Source organism: Eucyclogobius newberryi, unplaced genomic scaffold (assembly GCF_026437365.1).
Source record: "Eucyclogobius newberryi isolate DKJ021-1_F unplaced genomic scaffold, fEucNew1.0.hap1 SCAF_21, whole genome shotgun sequence".
Taxonomy (NCBI): domain Eukaryota; kingdom Metazoa; phylum Chordata; class Actinopteri; order Gobiiformes; family Gobiidae; genus Eucyclogobius; species Eucyclogobius newberryi.
Genome location: NW_027315846.1, coordinates 3,504,487 through 3,521,089, shown reverse-complemented (window position 1 = coordinate 3,521,089; position 16,603 = coordinate 3,504,487).

Sequence of the window (16,603 nt, the reverse complement as noted above, 5' to 3'; positions counted from 1 at the left end):
GGATTGAGTCGATGCAAATGTTTCTCTCTCAAAGGGAAGAACATTCCTCAAGTTGACTTAGCTTATTATTAATACAAACTATTATGGGTCATAATTATCATCAGAATGATCAAGAGCAACAATAATAATAACACTTTTAAGATGAGGCTGAACTCATCTGTTCTTTTAGACTCTTATAGTATTATATGTTATAATATCATTCTGTTGACTTATGTCAAACATCCATCTGAATATTTATTCTTCACTCGTGTTTAAACTAAGAACATAACTTACCTGTATTACATATTATATTATAGTATAGTATATTATATTTATATTGTATATATGTATATACACATCATACATGCTGCTGTCATGGCAACGCTTTTCTTACATTTCTTTGGTCTAAAAATTTATTTTACTTTGACAGTTTATCCCCCGCGCATCAAGAGAGCGCCACTTTAGAGCCACTTTAGAGCCACTTTAGTGCCGCTTTAGCCCCACTTTAGTGCCGCTTTAGCCCCACTTTAGTGCCGCTTTAGCCCCGCTTTAGCCCCGCTTTAGCCCCGCTTTAGCCCCGCTTTAGTGCCGCTTTAGCCCCACTTTAGTGCCGCTTTAGCCCCGCTTTAGCCCCGCTTTAGCCCCGCTTTAGCCCCACTTTAGCCCCGCTTTAGCCCCGCTTTAGCCCCGCTTTAGCCCCGCTTTAGTGCCGCTTTAGCCCCGCTTTAGCCCCGCTTTAGCCCCGCTTTAGCCCCGCTTTAGCCCCGCTTTAGTGCCGCTTTAGCCCCGCTTTAGCCCCGCTTTAGCCCCACTTTAGTGCCGCTTTAGCCCCGCTTTAGCCCCGCTTTAGTGCCGCTTTAGCCCCACTTTAGTGCCGCTTTAGCCCCGCTTTAGCCCCGCTTTAGCCCCGCTTTAGCCCCGCTTTAGCCCCGCTTTAGCCCCGCTTTAGCCCCGCTTTAGCCCCGCTTTAGTGCCGCTTTAGCCCCGCTTTAGCCCCGCTTTAGTGCCGCTTTAGCCCCGCTTTAGCCCCGCTTTAGCCCCGCTTTAGCCCCGCTTTAGCCCCGCTTTAGCTGCATTACGCACACATTACGGCCCCATCACAATAACATTACGTCAGAATCTCCAGCTGCAGATGATGTGATTATTACAGCGAAAATGGAGCTGTTTTTATTGCTATAATTATAATTATCAGCCGAATATATCATGAATCTGTCGTTTTGAAAAGGCCATGGGCCCACGCGAGTGTCACGTTCATGAAGACAACTGGAATTCACTCTGTAAAAAATAATATTCCATTTATTAGAAACAATTCCATAAAGATTCGACCTGATCGACCTGGAAGTCCGTGGCACAATGTCCAAACCGCGTTTCTGAGTCAGATTTCAGATTGTTTCTCTCAATCAGCCAAAGGTAAAAGACACGCGGGCTCCACGGACACGAGGGCTCCTCACGAGGGCTCCTCACGAGGGCTCCTCACGAGGGCTCCTCACGAGGACTCCTCACGAGGACTCCACGGACACGGGGGCTCCACAGACGCGCGGGCTCCACAGACGCGCGGGGCTTGTGGACGTGACACATTTTCAACAAATGCGTAAAACAAGCAAAATCGTTTCAGACACAAGTATTTTAGAAACACATTTCCCATGATGCTCCCCGCGTGATTTGGAGCTTTTTCACGCGCTTTGGGCCAGAAACGTGAAGCGGGAGCCTCGCGTGCCGTGACGCGTCAGCTGTCACCGTGTCCACGCGCACTGGTCCTCGGGGGCTCACGCGCGCGGCAGACATTAACCCAACACGTGACCCCGTGTCTGCTGCAGGTGGATCCCGCGCGCGCTCACGCTTTTCACCGTCACGTTTGAATCTTGACACGAGCCGTTTTCTGAATGAAACAAAAACACGCGGCGGGAAATACATTTAGTAGTGAGTCTGGAACAATCATCAGGAGGAAACTTATGGTCTTTTACTGTCAGAAATAAAATACAAATCTATGAATCTGTATCTCTATTAACTCCGTGTCAGAACAATACAAATAATGATGATGAGGATGATAAACATTGTGAATATTATGAAAAGTGTTTCAATATTTTAATAACACTGTTAAATAGCACATAAAAGAATAAGTGAGTTAAACAAAATAGATAAGTATTTAAATCATAAACAAATCCAGGATATGTTTAGACTCTTTGACTCTGCAGCTATTTGTGTTCTGAAGCAAACACATCACAAAGAGCACGTGACCTTTGGGACAATAACTTCAAACAGCAATAAATACACTTCAGAACAGAGCAATAAGAGCTCTGGATATTCAGAACATATTCTTACAGTTCAAATGACAAAAGCTGAATGAAAGTGACATAAGAACTGTAAAAACCATAAGTGTGTGTGTGTGTGTGTGTGTGTGTGTGTGTGTGAGCAGCAAAAACATATTTCAAACATAAACAGTACAAACACATAATATCCTCACATTAAACTGAGCATGAATATGTATTTTATTTATTTACTTTTATTTTATTGTATTTTAGTGAATATTTCAGGTTTGTGTTTAAAATATAGTGAATTTAATATAAACAGAATTAATCCAAAATGTACATCTGAGCACGTGATGGGGTTCAGCATGACGTTATCCCCTTTAAAAACTTATAAATGTGACTATAAATATAAATAAGACTTCTCTTTTGTGTAAATGATACATTCAAGATGACTTTATTTGTATTTATCAAGTTAAAATGCTTCATGTAAATTACAAGGAATGTTTGAATTTATCTTGATCAATTGTTTGAAATAAAAATAAATGATTAAATTATAAATCTTGTATTTATTCTATATTAACAATGTTACAGTTTAAAGGAAAATGCCACGAGGCTTATAAAAGTGTCATAATGACAGTGTGACATTTAATAAAGAGGATTTGATGCAGAAAAACAAACAGGTTAAAGGGAAACTGCATAAACTGGACAAAAGATCCACATTTGAGGCAGAATTTAATAGAAATTAAAGTTTAACCAGACAAAGAAATAGAATGAAAAACGTATAAACTGTTCAGTCATTTCACTCGTGACGAACCAAAACCCTATAAACGCGAGTTTTATTTAACCCTAACCCTAACCCTAACCCTAAATCCACGAGTTTGTCCACAACAACTATAGAATGTATATATATATATATATATATATATATATATATATATATATATATATATATATATATATATATATATATATATATATATATATATATATATGCAGAGATGATCACTCGTCCCGTGATCATCTCTGCAGCGGCGGCCCACTTCACAGGCCCAGAGGCCCACGGCCCATGAGCGCGTGCTGCTCAACTCTGTTGTTGTCTCTTGGTCTAAACAGATCTACAGTTTGGATTCTGGTGGTTCTTTTTTCACTTTCATAACATTTACAAACAGAATCCAGATTAAGAGGATTTAGTTTGAACAACAATATTCTTGGACGTCGTTCTCTCTCCAGATGTTATAAAAGCTCTTTTCACCTGTGAATTATGATCATGTCTCTGCTTTTATTATTAACAACAACATCCAAATATTACACAATCCATTATTTATTTGATCATCTTTCATGTATTTGAATAACAGATTTGGTCTAAATAACCTTGAGTATAATAATGATAATAATAATAATAGTGGTACTATGTTTAGTTGCTTTTTTTTTTTTTAAAATATAGTATATTTTAATAAAATCCACTCCAGACCGTGATGAGGTAAATGTTATTATATTTCTTGTTGTTTAGGCTCAGAGTTAAGCAGATGTTTGTCTTTTGGATCAAACTAAAAGATTACACTCTTATACAAAGCGCCGTGTTGAGCCTTTGTCTTCAGTTCTGGAGACTTTCTGGACACTTTCTGGACACTTTCTGGACACTTTCTGGACACTTTCTGGACACTTTCTGGACACTTTCTGGACACTTTCTGGAGACTTTCTGGACACTTTCTGGACACTTTCTGGACACTTTCTGGACACTTTCTGGAGACTTTCTGGAGACTTTCTGGAGACTTTCTGGACACTTTCTGGACACTTTCTGGACACTTTCTGGACACTTTCTGGAGACTTTCTGGACACTTTCTGGACACTTTCTGGACACTTTCTGGACACTTTCTGGACACTTTCTGGACACCTTCTCACACCACGTGTTCTCCAGCATCAGGAAACTAAAGCTCATTATCAGTGTTTTTTGGAATTAATTGAACATAAAATACACTCTTTCCCCCAGTGTCGTTCTGAGCAGGATGAATGTTGGGAAATTTCAAATTGTAAATTGTTTTTTTCCTCAAATAAAACCGTTTTTCACGATTACTATAATATTTACTTTGTTTGGGAGAGTGTGATAAGTTATAATCTTAAATATAATAACAGCAGAAGCTACGTTTGAAGTAAAAAAAAACACACACACAATTCTTTATTTTATGGAAAAAGTTGATCAAATTGGATGAACTGTTCTTGGTTGTTTTAATTATTGCTTTTCTCAATCTCAACGGACAGAATTATCTCAATTTAGTTAAAAAATAAACCAAATAAACCCTGTTCTATTTTCCTCTCCTCGTCACGAACAGAACGTCGTGTCCTTGAACTCCTTTAACACATTCACAGCTTCTCAATCTTAAACCCGCGAGTGTAAATCCTAAAACGGTCCATAAATCTGCTCCTGTAACGTCTCTGTTTTCCTCCCCGGGAAACGCGAGTCACTCTTAATCCCATTTCACACGCATTTCTCGGAGGGAAATCCGACTTGGCACAAACCGCCGCAGCATCCGCCGCTCCATCAATGCTCCTGTGTTTGTCACCGCCGCGCCACCGTCCACGCGCCGCGCTCTCTTTGCACAAACCGGGACGGGGGGGGGGGGGGGGGGGGGTACGTGACCGCGTGCGTATTAGCGCCATTAACGGGCCGCGCGCCGCCGTCTCTCGCCTCCGCGCCATTGGACCGTGCCCGCGCCGCTCGCGTCACACTTGAGCGGCCTTTGGTAACTTTAGCGCGCGCGTAATGAGGACGCGCGCGGGTTAACGACCTCTGTTTCAAAAGCCCGTGTCTCGTGGCCTTCCAAGCAAAAAAAAAAAAAAAGAAATAATAAAAAGCGACAATATTTATGGCGCTCGGAGGCGTAGATCACTCCTGACGCACGCGGCACCTGGACCGCATTACGTGCTCAGGGTCCGGCTCTGATTTAGAGGACACCTACGGGACGCGGGGGTCTTGGGGACTTGTGTGTGTGACGCGCGTGTCCTCGAGCTGTGGATGCGCCATGTGTTTAAAACCGAGACACAATGTTCCGTTCTGAATCTGTGAAAGTAAATGTATGAATTATACAGTGTTTAAAGTAGAATAAAAGAGGATTTAAACCGCGACAACGTCAAAGAAGCACAACCTAGAGCCTGGACTAGACCTGGAGTAAACCTGGACTAAACCAGGACTATACCTGGACTGAATCTGGACCAAACCTGGACTAAACCAGGACTATACCTGGACTGAATCTGGACCAAACTTGGACTAAACCAGGACTATACCTGGACTCTACCTAGCCTAAACTTGGACTAAACTTGGACTAAACCAAGACTATACATGGAACAAACTTGGACTAAACGTGGACCAAACTTAGACTAAACCAGGTCTAAACCAGGACTACACCAGGACTACACCAGGACTACACCAGGACTACACCAGGACTACACCAGGACTACCGTTGGCCTAAACTTGGACTAAACCTGGACTAAACCTTGACTTCTGTTGCGCTTAAATCTAAAATAAACGACTTTCGTGTCTATAAATCCACTCCAAAGATGTTCCACTTGAGCAGAACGCGACATATTTACACCTGAAGCTTCAGTATTTCAGTCAGACGAGTACTTCAGTCAGACGAGTATTTCAGTCAGACATGGGCAGAGGTCAGGACACTACAGCCAGAATGTGTACCAAATAAGAGAATAAAAGTATTTGGGGAAACGACTATAAGTCTAGTTTATGGGACGTATTGTGGCAGTTTTAGGAACATTTATGTGACGATGGAGGATCTGTGCAAAAGAACATCATCTGAGTTGATTTAAAGGAGGAATATTATGTTTCTGGATCCATACTTGTACTTCTACTTGCATCATATTTTAATTGAAGTTACAATACCCTTAAGTCAACTCCTCTTCTCACTGTGAGTAAAATCCTAGAACCAGAATTAAAAGTTAAAAAATAAAAAAATCATTACTTTACCAGTCGAGCAGTAAAGCATAAGTAAATATTCAGTCAAAGTGTATTTTTATCTTATGTTTTAACACATTATTTTGCGCATTTCGTTATTTATGCGTTTGTTTTATGTACATTTTGTTCACTTATGGCAGTAAATGTCCTGGTATAAAACCTTTATCCTAATGCATGAACAAAGACTTAATACATAATCAACAAATAGATTATTAAGAAGGATTCAGGCTTGATAACTACTTAATTATGAGAGTCAGGGGATGAATTATTTGCTGTTGTTATTTTCTGTTCATACTTTGTTAAGGTTAATGAAATTGACCAAGGTTTCTGAACACATTTAGTGCAAATACTGATAAAATACGATTTTGAAATGATGAAAATGTTGTATAAATCACAGCAGTTGGTGCAAAACGCGCAGAGTTTGCGTGAGATTCCAGTTCATCCCATGTTCTTGTTGCTCTGCGGGGCTCGTGCTGCTGCCACGCGGTCACTTTGCGCCATCTGCTGGACAATTTATGAACGCCACGTCAAAGAAGAGGCCTGAAGGAAACACAAGAAAGAGGAAAGTCTCTAAAACAAGAACACATTTGACTAACTCATGATCAGAGGAGCCAAAACTGTGCATAAGTGTGAGTGACATCACCTCAAAATAAGCAGAAGGAGCGAGTGTTTGTCCAGGGAGTAAATCTGAAGCATAAACATGATGTAACAAACTAAATCTGGTGTTTTCAAGGGATAAAAACTAGAATTTAACAAACAAAATCGTATCTGACGGAGCGGTGCAAGAAACGTAAAGCTTTTGTCGCATAGAATTACAAAATGTAATATACACATTTAATATTGAAATTGCAGGTTCAAAATCCAGTTTAATCGATTAAATCCATCGAGAGTGACCGAAATGCAATTAAAAACTAAACTAGAGAAAAGGGGAATGACAGAACAGAGCGTGACGTGTTCAGGTTTGGCTCCACCCCACGTTACCCATGATGCATCTGATGGGACTGTAGACTGTGGGGGCGGGGCTTGAGCTGAACGCATCATAAATAAGGGAGAAAATAGTAAATGAATTGTACCATTAATATTTAATAAAGTTTAAAATCATAACCACAACTCATGTATTTTAAGCAGAGGTGAAAATACTTTTATGATACTTTTTGATACAATACTTTTAGTTGAACAGTTGTTTACTTGAGTACATGTTTTGGTTCCTCTTCCATTGTGAGTAAAATGTGAAAAAAGCTTTAATTTTTCACATTTTTGTTTCTGTCCTTTGAAAATAGCAGATTTTCTCCATTAATATTTCATGTGTTTTTTTTTTTTTTCAAATGAATGAAAAGTTCCCTCTCTCATGAGTTATTATTATATATATTATAATTATTATGGATACTATTCTGTAAATTCTAATGATAAAGATGACAAAAGTTGTGTTTAGGTCCCGCCTCTTTTAAAATAATATTTAATACATGAAAAGTAGTGCCTCCAGTAGAGGGCGCCCTATGACCATGTGACCGGGACAAGAGGAGGACCAGGGGGACAAGGGGGCGTGTCCACTGCCCTCACGAGCCTCTCATCCTGCAGAGAGAGAGACAGAGAGACAGAGAGACATCTAAAAGGAAATGTGTGAATGATATAGTAATGAAGCGGAATGTGTATATATATACATATATATATATATATATATATATATATATACATATATATATGTGTGTGTATTTGTGTGTATATTTATATATTCACCAAGTACATTTACAAGATCCTGTGGGACGTCCCGACACATGACTGACAGAGCGGTCAAACACACATTGTGGTGGATGAACTGCAGAGGAAAACTGTGGTGGTGGTTGACGTGGCAACATGTTCAGAGAAGAGCTGGAGAAGGTGAAGGCCAGAGGTGTGGGCATGGTCATGTGTGTGCTCGTGGTCATGTGTGTGCCCGTGGTCATGTGTGTGCTCGTGGTGATGTGTGTGCTCGTGGTCATGTGTGTGCTCGTGGTCATGTGTGTGCTCGTGGTCATGTGTGTGCCCGTGGTCATGTGTCGTGGTCATGTGTGTGCTCGTGGTCATGTGTGTGCCCGTGGTCATGTGTGTGCCCGTGGTCATGTGTCGTGGTCATGTGTGTGCTCGTGGTCATGTGTCGTGGTCATGTGTGTGCTCGTGGTCATGTGTGTGCCCGTGGTCATGTGTCGTGGTCATGTGTGTGCTCGTGGTCATGTGTCGTGGTCATGTGTGTGCTCGTGGTCATGTGTGTGCCCGTGGTCATGTGTCGTGGTCATGTGTGTGCTCGTGGACATGTGTGTGCCCGTGGTCATGTGTCGTGGTCATGTGTGTGCTCGTGGTCATGTGTCGTGGTCATGTGTGTGCTCGTGGTCATGTGTGTGCCCGTGGTCATGTGTCGTGGTCATGTGTGTGCTCGTGGACATGTGTGTGCCCGTGGTCATGTGTCGTGGTCATGTGTGTGCTCGTGGTCATGTGTGTGCCCGTGGTCATGTGTCGTGGTCATGTGTGTGCCCGTGGTCATGTGTCGTGGTCATGTGTGTGCTCGTGGTCATGTGTGTGCCCGTGGTCATGTGCCGTGGTCATGTGTGTGCTCGTGGTCATGTGTGTGCCCGTGGTCATGTGTCGTGGTCATGTGTGTGCTCGTGGTCATGTGTGTGCCCGTGGTCATGTGTCGTGGTCATGTGTGTGCCCGTGGTCATGTGTCGTGGTCATGTGTGTGCCCGTGGTCATGTGTCGTGGTCATGTGTGTGCTCGTGGTCATGTGTGTGCCCGTGGTCATGTGTGTGCTCGTGGTCATGTGTGTGCTCGTGGTCATGTGTGTGCTCGTGGTCATGTGTGTGCTCGTGGTCATGTGTGTGCCCGTGGTCATGTGTCGTGGTCATGTGTGTGCTCGTGGTCATGTGTGTGCCCGTGGTCATGTGTGTGCCCGTGGTCATGTGTCGTGGTCATGTGTGTGCTCGTGGTCATGTGTCGTGGTCATGTGTGTGCTCGTGGTCATGTGTGTGCCCGTGGTCATGTGTCGTGGTCATGTGTGTGCTCGTGGTCATGTGTCGTGGTCATGTGTGTGCTCGTGGTCATGTGTGTGCCCGTGGTCATGTGTCGTGGTCATGTGTGTGCTCGTGGACATGTGTGTGCCCGTGGTCATGTGTCGTGGTCATGTGTGTGCTCGTGGTCATGTGTCGTGGTCATGTGTGTGCTCGTGGTCATGTGTGTGCCCGTGGTCATGTGTCGTGGTCATGTGTGTGCTCGTGGACATGTGTGTGCCCGTGGTCATGTGTCGTGGTCATGTGTGTGCTCGTGGTCATGTGTGTGCCCGTGGTCATGTGTCGTGGTCATGTGTGTGCCCGTGGTCATGTGTCGTGGTCATGTGTGTGCTCGTGGTCATGTGTGTGCCCGTGGTCATGTGCCGTGGTCATGTGTGTGCTCGTGGTCATGTGTGTGCCCGTGGTCATGTGTCGTGGTCATGTGTGTGCTCGTGGTCATGTGTGTGCCCGTGGTCATGTGTCGTGGTCATGTGTGTGCCCGTGGTCATGTGTCGTGGTCATGTGTGTGCCCGTGGTCATGTGTCGTGGTCATGTGTGTGCTCGTGGTCATGTGTGTGCCCGTGGTCATGTGTCGTGGTCATGTGTGTGCGTGTGGTCATATGTGTGCTCGTGGTCATATGTGTGCGCGTGGTCATATGTGTGCGTGTGGTCATGTGTCGTGGTCATGTGTGTGAGCGTGGTCATATGTGTGCTCGTGGTCATGTGTGTGCTCGTGGTCATATGTGTGCTCGTGGTCATATGTGTGCGTGTGGTCATGTGTGTGTGCGTGGTCATGTGTCGTGGTCATGTGTGTGCTCGTGGTCATGTGTGTGCCCGTGGTCATGTGTCGTGGTCATGTGTGTGCTCGTGGTAATGTGTGTGCCCGTGGTCATATGTGTGCGTGTGGTCATATGTGTGCTCGTGGTCATGTGTGTGCTCGTGGTCATATGTGTGCGCGTGGTCATATGTGTGCGTGTGGTCATGTGTCGTGGTCATGTGTGTGAGCGTGGTCATATGTGTGCTCGTGGTCATGTGTGTGCTCGTGGTCATATGTGTGCTCGTGGTCATATGTGTGCGCGTGGTCATATGTGTGCTCGTGGTCATATGTGTGCGCGTGGTCATATGTGTGCTCGTGGTCATATGTGTGCGTGTGGTCATGTGTCGTGGTCATGTGTGTGAGCGTGGTCATGTGTCGTGGTCATGTGTGTGCTCGTGGTCATGTGAGTGCTCGTGGTCATATGTGTGCGTGTGGTCATGTGTGTGCGCGTGGTCATGTGTGTGAGCGTGGTCATGTGTGTGCTCGTGTTCATATGTGTGCGTGTGGTCATGTGTGTGAGCGTGGTCATGTGTCTGCTCGTGGTCATATGTGTGCGCGTGGTCATGTGTGCGCGTGGTCATGTGTGTGCTCGTGGTCATGTGTGTGCTCGTGGTCATATGTGCGTGTGGTCATGTGTGTGCGCGTGGTCATGTGTGTGCTCGTGGTCATGTGTGTACCCATGGTCATGTGTGTGCCCGTGGTCATGTGTGTGCTCGTGGTCATATGTGTGCCCATGGTCATGTGTGTGCTCGTGGTCATGTGTGTGCGCGTGGTCATATGTGTGCGCGCGGTCATGTGTGTGCTCGTGGTCATATGTGTGTGCGTGGTCATGTGTGTGCGCGTGGTCATGTGTGTGCTCGTGGTCATGTGTGTATGCGTGGTCATGTGTGTGCGCGTGGTCATGTGTGTGCTCGTGGTCATGTGTGTGCACGTGGTCATGTGTGTGCGCGTGGTCATGTGTGTGCTCGTGGTCATGCGTGTGCTCGTGGTCATGTGTGTGCCCGTGGTCATGTGTGTGCTCATGGTCATGTGTGTGCTCGTAGTCATGTGTGTCCCATGGTCATGTGTGTGCTCGTGGTCATATGTGTGCTCGTGGTCATATGTGTGCTCGTGGTCATGTGTTAGCGCGTGGTCATGTGTGTGCTCGTGGTCATATGTGTGCTCGTGGTCATATGTGTGCTCGTGGTCATGTGTGTGCTCGTGGTCATATGTGTGCTCGTGGTCATATGTGTGCTCGTGGTCATGTGTGTGCTCGTGGTCATGTGTGTGCTCGTGGTCATATGTGTGCTCGTGGTCATATGTGTGCGCGTGGTCATATGTGTGCTCGTGGTCATGTGTGTGCTCGTAGTCATGTGTGTGCTCGTGGTCATATGTGTGCTCGTGGTCATATGTGTGCGCGTGGTCATATGTGTACTCGTGGTCATGTGTGTGCTCGTGGTCATATGTGTGCTCGTGGTCATATGTGTGCGCGTGGTCATATGTGTGCTCGTGGTCATGTGTGTGCCCGTGGTCATGTGTGTGCTCATGGTCATGTGTGTGCTCGTAGTCATGGAGGTCCTCGTGGTCATGTGTGTGCTCGTGATCATATGTGTGCTCGTGGTCATATGTGTGCTCGTGGTCATGTGTGTGCTCGTGGTCATGTGTCGTCGTCATATGTGTGCTCGTGGTCATGTGTGTGCTCGTGGTCATATGTGTGCTCGTGGTCATGTGTTGTGGTCATATGTGTGCTCGTGGTCATGTGTGTGCCCGTGGTCATGTGTGAGCTCGTTGTCATGTGTGTGTTAGTGGTCATGTGTGTGCTCGTAGTCATGTGTGTGCTCGTAGTCATGTGTCATGGTCATATGTGTGCTCGTGGTCATGTGTGTGCCCGTGGTCATGGAGGTGCCCGTGGTCATGTGTGAGCTTGTGGTCATGTGTGAGTTAGTGGTCATGTGTGTGTGCTCATGGTCATATATGTGCTCGTCTTCATGGAGATGCCAGTGGTCATGTGTGTGCCCGTGGTCATGTGTCGTGGTCATATGTGTGATCGTGGTCATGTGTGTGCTCGTGGTCATGTGTGTGCTTGTGGTCATGTGTGTGCTCGTGGTCATGTGTGTGCTCGTGGTCATGTGTGTGCTCGTGGTCATGTGTGTGCGCGTGGTAATGTGTGCGCTCGTGGTCATGTGTGTGCTCGTGGTCATGTGTGTGCTCGTGGTCATGTGTGTGCTCGTGGTCATGTGTGTGCTCGTGGTCATGCGTGTGCTCGTGGTCATGTGTGTGCTCGTGGTCACTCTTTGGTGTGAGAAATCTGACCATCAAAAACATCTTGACACCTGTGGATTTTCTGTTGCATTTGGAAGACAAAGTAGAATTCATTTAGAAATAACTATTTTCTTCATTTTTGTCTTTGTCACGTTCGTTTTCATCATTTCCTTGTTAAAAGCTGCAGGTCTGAACTGTCGGACTGAAATCAGATTACTCGCGCCAGAAGGAACTGTTTATACGACATTTCGATAATCTCATCACTCCTGAAATCAGATCATGATCACATTTGGCCGAGAGTCACTTTAGTTGCAACAAATGAGCCCTCAAACCTCAAGTGTTGTCTGATTTACCGTCCACAGCAGCATTGTCTGATTACCGTCCACAGCAGCATTGTCTGATTACCGTCCACAGCAGCATTGTCTCATTACCGTCCACAGCAGCATTGTCTCATTACCGTCCACAGCAGCATTGTCTCATTACCGTCTACAGCAGCCACGTGATCGTCTTTCATATTTACAGAAGTGTGAATCCTCTGGAGACAAGAGACGAGAGAGAGAGGGGGAGAGGGGAGTGCAGGAACGAGAGAGGAGAGAGAGAGGGGGAGAGGGGAGTGCAGGAACGAGAGAGGAGGAGAGAGAGAGAGGGGGAGAGGGGAGTGCAGGAACGAGAGAGGAGAGAGAGAGAGAGAGAGAGGGGGAGAGGGGAGTGCAGGAACGAGAGAGGAGAGAGAGAGAGGGGGAGAGGGGAGTGCAGGAACGAGAGAGGAGAGAGAGAGAGAGAGGGGGAGAGGGGAGTGCAGGAACGAGAGAGGAGGGAGGGGAGAGAGGGGTAAGAGAGGGAGAGAGGGGGGAACAGTGGATGGAGAGAAAACGTGGAGAAAGATAAAGGAAGACAGAAGAGAGTTTGACTAGAGAGGGGAGCAAGGAGTGAAAGGACAAGGTGAGGAGAAGAAGGGGGAGGAGGGAGAGAGAGAGAGGGAGGTTTGTGTGGGAGAAAGATGGAAGTGAGAGCGAGTGAGAGACGAGGAAGGAGAAGGAGGGGAGAGATGAAGAGGGAGATACGAGCCGGGGTAAAAGAGAGATGGAGGGGGTAAGGGGTGAGAGAGAAAGAGATGATAGAAGGGGAGGCGGAAAGAGAGAGAGAGAGAGAGAGAGAGAGAGAGAGAGAGAGAGAGAGAGGAGGGTGAAGAAAAAAGAGAGCAGGAGAGTAAATAAGAGTGTAAGAGAGAGGAGGGAGAGAGAGGTGACAGTAAAACATGATGGTTACCGTGGTTGCAGCTCTGGAAAGGAGGAGGAAATGGACAGAGAGACGAGAGAGGGAGGAGGAAGGGGGAGGAGGTGAGGAGGGAGGAGGTGAGGAGGAAGGGGGAGGAGATGAGGAATGGGGGAGGAGGTGAGGAGGGAGGAGGGGAGGATGAAAGGGGGAAGAGGTGAGGAGGAGGGGAGGAGGAAAGGGGGAGGAGGTGAGGAGAAGGTGAGGAGGGGAGGAGGGGAGGAGGAAGGGGCAAGGGGGAGGAGGTGAGGTGGAGGTGAGGGGGGAGGAGGGAGAAGGTGAGGAGGAAGGGGGGAGGAGGTGAGGAGGAAGGGGGGAGGAGATGAGGAGGGAGTAGGGGAGGAGGAAGGGGGGAGAAGATGAGGAGGGAGGGGGGAGGAGATGAGGAGGGAGTAGGGGAGGAGGAAGGGGGGAGGAGGTGAGGAGGAAGGGGGAGGAGATGAGGAGGGAGAAGGGGAGGAGGAAGGGGGAGGAGGTGAGGAGGAAGGGGGAGGAGATGAGGAGGAAGGGGGGAGAAGATGAGGAGGGAGGGGGGAGGAAGGGGGGGAGATGAGGAGGAAGAGGGGAGGAAGGGGGGAGGAGGGGAGGAGGAGATGAGGAGGAAGGGGGGAGGAAGGGGGAGGAGATGAGGAGGAAGAGGGGAGGAAGGGGGGAGGAGGGGAGGAGAGGCAGGTGCAAAGGTCTTTGTGGAGCAGCTCGTGATGGACGGTTATTTAACCCTGAATCAGATCAACTTCTTGTCAGTCGTTGAAGCGATTTCACTGAAGAAAGACAGAGAAAAGGAGAATAAATAACAAATACAACAAATACAACAAATACAACAAATATAACAAATGTAACAAATGTAACAACTATAACAAAAATAACAAATACAAGAGATATAACAAATATAACAGATATAACAGATATAACAAATACAACAAATATAACAAATGTAACAAATGTAACAACTATAACAACTATAACAAATACAAACAAATACAACAAATGCAACAAATATAACAATTACAAAAAATACAACAAATACAACAAATGCAAACAAATACAACAAATACAACAAATGTAACAAATACAACTAATACAACAGATACAACAAATACAACAAATACAACAAATACAACAAATATAACAAATATAACAAATGTAACAAATGTAACAACTATAACAACTATAACAAATACAAACAAATACAACAAATGCAACAAATATAACAATTACAAAAAATACAACAAATACAACAAATGCAAACAAATACAACAAATACAACAAATGTAACAAATACAACTAATACAACAGATACAACAAATACAACAAATACAACGAATACAACAAATATAAAAACGTAACAAATGTAACAGATAAAGATATGGACTTTATTGATCCTGGAGGAAATGCACCAATTTTATCCCAGAAAAGCAATTTTTTTAGGTTTATGATTTTACTTCCTGTTTGTAATTGATTACATCACAGTAGGACACTACCCAGAAAACACTGGGCCAAAACTTATTTGACGAATGAAAATAGTAGTTTGGTCCAAAGTAGTTTATTTTGCGTAAATTATGCATAAACTTTTGATGGAGTGATTATCCCCAGTGTGATGTCACTTCCTGTCATTTTCTACAAATGTTTCAACGTTTTCTCCACAAATACCTGCTCGATTGGTGCAAAACTATAATTTGTATATAAATAAATGCATTTCATGGGCATTTTAAAGTCATTTTAGAAACGGGGAGGAGCTGGAATATGTTTTGTGCACAAACTTGAATGAGCGCATTACTTTTTATTGAACCAGGAAAGAATAATTCTGCACAGCTTTTATTTTGTTACTTCAATTTTAAACTTGACTAGAATTATCTCTATATTATTTCCATTGCAGGAGGATCAGTATCAAATGAGAAACCAGAGCAGCTTTTGAACCACAATCAGACAATCTCCTCACTCGTGTAGGGTTTTGTCCGAGTTTGGGACGAGCACAAAGGGCGTGGTGTGGTATGGCGCGGGGGGAGGGGCCTAAACGGCGTCTTGACAGTGAGTGAATGGGACTAAGTGTGTGTAAGTGTCAGTGTGATTATGTGAAGCCCCCTCAGGCTCCGAGCAGCTGCAGGGCCCTCGCTGACACCAACAGGCTTTGATATTTTATTATTTTATTTAAACACAGAACAACAAAAACAACAGAGCAATACTATAAACTGTCTAAAATAAAATATAATCACCTGCAGTGGATAAAACTAAAACTAAACTAAAATGACCAATGAAAATTTGGGGAGGACTTAGAGGAGGACTATCGGTCAGACCCAAAGACATTCAGGCAAACCGTCCGACGCCTCGGGAGGGGGAAGAAGTGCTTCACCGACACTGTTTATGGTGCGGGTGGAGGCCTGCTGACCTCCACTGGGGATGGAGGACCTCCTTAATCCCACCGTCACGTCTTCCGAAGAGGAAGCAGAGACCGGGGACTCGGAGGCTGACTCGTCCATTACCCAAGCTGAAGTCACTGAGGTTGTTGGCTCCTCAGTGGCTCCGGGCGTGGATGAGACCCGCCCTGAGGACCTAAAGTCTCTGGATGTTGTAGGACTGTCTTGGCTGAGACGTCTCTGGTGGTCCCTCTGTTTAAGAAGGGGGACCAGAGGGTGTGTTCCAACTACAGAGGGATCGCACTCCTCAGCCTCCCATAAGGTCTATTCCAGGTCCTGGAGAGGAGAATCCCACCGATAGTGGAACCTCAGATTCAGGAGGAGCAGAGTGTTTTTTGTCCTGGTCGTGGAACACTGGACCAGCTCTATACCCTCCCTCGGGTGCTCGAGGGTTCATGGGAGTTTGTCCAGTCCACATGTGCTTTGTGGATCGTGTCCCTCGGGGTGTCCTTTGGGAGGTGCTCCGGGAGTACGGGGTCCGGGGCCCTTTGCTCAGGGCTGTCCGGTCCCTGTATGAGGAGCAGGAGCTGTGTTCATTGCAGTAAGTCAGACCTGTTCCCAGTGCTTAGGGACTCCTCAGGGCTGTGCTTTGTCACCGGTTCTGTTCATTGTTTTTATGGACAGAATTTCTAGTGCGCAGTCAG